General features: G+C 48.7%; 1 protein-coding gene across 1 annotated transcript in view; it reads left to right on the top strand.

Moving 5' to 3' along the window:
- Positions 1–2,121, top strand: part of FOXN4 (forkhead box N4) — a 37,754-nt gene that overhangs the window by 761 nt on the left and 34,872 nt on the right. The gene's annotated exons all lie outside the window — the stretch shown is intronic.

The following is a 2,121-nucleotide window of genomic DNA, read 5'->3' as shown; positions in this document are numbered from 1 at the left end:
GGGGGTTGTTCTAGCTTAACAGTTCATGAAAAAAGACCTTGGTATTTCTGGTTCACAGATGTGTTCTCAAGTTCACTAGATCAAGCCACTGGTCAGGGTGGAAGAAAGAGAACCGATTGTTTATTGCTACAAATCATGTGTTCCTGACTTCGCTCCCTTTTCCTCCTCATCACTGGGAAAATTATAACAATAAGCAGATCAGGCTGGGCGCAGTGACTCATGCCTGTAATCCTAGCACCCTGGGAGGCCAAGGTGGGAGGATCGCTTGAGGCCAGGAGTTCGAGACCAGCCTGAGCATGAGCAAGACTCTGTCTCTATTAAAAAATATATATATACACAAAAATTAGCCAGGCATGGTGGTGTGTACCTGTAATCCCAGCTACCTGGGAGGCTGAGGCAGGAGGGTCCCTTAAGCTCAGGTGTTGGAGGTTGCAGTGAGCTACGATGACACCACTGCACTCTAGCCCAGGCGACAGAGCAAGACCCTGTCTCAAAAAAAAAAAAAAAAAAAAAAAAAAAAAATCCTTTTCTCTCTCTACACCAAAGCAAATGATAAAGTGTAATAAAGCTATGGAAACAGGTAAACTTCACATTGTTTCATTTAAAAAAAAAAAAGATTGGCCACCTTTAGCTCAGTCCAGGTATCACCTAGTTCAGGTGGCCCAACTTGCTTGATCATAGAATCACCTAAGGCACTTGTTAAAACATAAGGACCCCTAAACGCTTCCATTTTATGGTTCTGTCCCCCCGGGTGTCTTTCAACTGAGAAATATCATACATTTATAAAAAGGAAAAACATTTTAATCTCATAAAAGGGTTTAAGTTCCCTGGATTTGCTGAATAACTCTAGCAGGTGTTTGAGTGGCAATATTTACGCCAACCAATCCTGCAGCAGTGAACTCAAAATCTCAATTCTTTACCAAAATCATCTCTCAGAACCTATCTGTCCTCCCCCACCTTTTGTCTTTTAATCAAAGATCCTTGCTTTTTGTTCCCATGGTGCATGAGTCCACAGAACCCACAGACTGGATGCCCTTTATTTAAAAAGCTTTACTGAATCCATCAGCTTCCAGAAAAGACAACTTCTTTCAGAATCACTCTAAAGATATAAAATGATATCTTAATGAAAAGGACCGTTTCCTCAAAAGGAAGTAATCAGTTCACTCACGTTTATTTACAACTCCAATGAGGATTAACAGAAATAAACCCAAACGCTTTGAAAGCTTACAACCTCACTGGCGAATTAATTATAGGTCATTCAGGGACATTCAAAGCAACATAAACTATGTAAACCACTTTTATAACCGGTGAAAAAACAACTTGTAAATACATGCAGGTCGGAGGGAGATTTTTGAAAACTGAGAAAGTTTCACGACCATTACTTTCACTAACATCTGTAAACTGCATGTTTTTGTCTCCTCCCTGGAGGACGCAAGCGGATCTATTTACTCCTGGCAGAGAAGAAAGGAGGAAGGGCGTCCAGGTGCCACAAGAAAACCATTCAGGAGGACGTGGACCTAAGCCAAGGTTGCAGCCCAGCTCAACGAAAGCTGAAATCCAGGGACTCCCTGGACTAAGCATGGAGGTGGGGTGGGGAAGGTTTCCCAGGGACAGGTGCGGGGACACGGTTCCCTGCCCGCAGCCGGATGGATACCGCGAGGACAGCCCCAAAACCCCGGCGGGACGAGTGCAGACAGGAGCGGCCCGTCCACCCGCAGGCGCGCGGGCTGCGGCGGTGGCTGGAACCGCTTACTGGCCACGCGCCCTCGGCCCACTCACGACCGCCGGGGCCTTCGGGTTCCCCAGATGCAAAAAGGGGGCCACCCTAGCTCCTAAAAGGCTGGTGTGGAGAAGAGACGAGAAGGAAGCGTCAATAAATAAGTAAATAGAAGGTGGCGGTGGTTGCGCCAATGATTGGGGCTGCCACGACAAATTGCTCCAACGGAGGCGCAGGAGTCGCGGCGCCGGAAATGCAAACTTCCTCAGGTCACCAAACTAGCTCGAGCCCCCTAGGGGCTGGGGAGACCTTTGTGCGCGTTCGGCCCCGCCCGCCGCCCGCGGTCCGCGCCACCTTTCCCGCGGCGGGGCGGGGTGGCGGGCGGCGCGGGCCGGCCGGCGGCG

Source organism: Propithecus coquereli, unplaced genomic scaffold (genome assembly GCF_000956105.1).
Source record: "Propithecus coquereli isolate 6110/MARCELLA unplaced genomic scaffold, Pcoq_1.0 Scaffold314, whole genome shotgun sequence".
NCBI lineage: Eukaryota > Metazoa > Chordata > Mammalia > Primates > Indriidae > Propithecus > Propithecus coquereli.
Note: the sequence above shows the minus strand (reverse complement) of the source record. Positions and strands in the feature narration are given on the sequence as shown.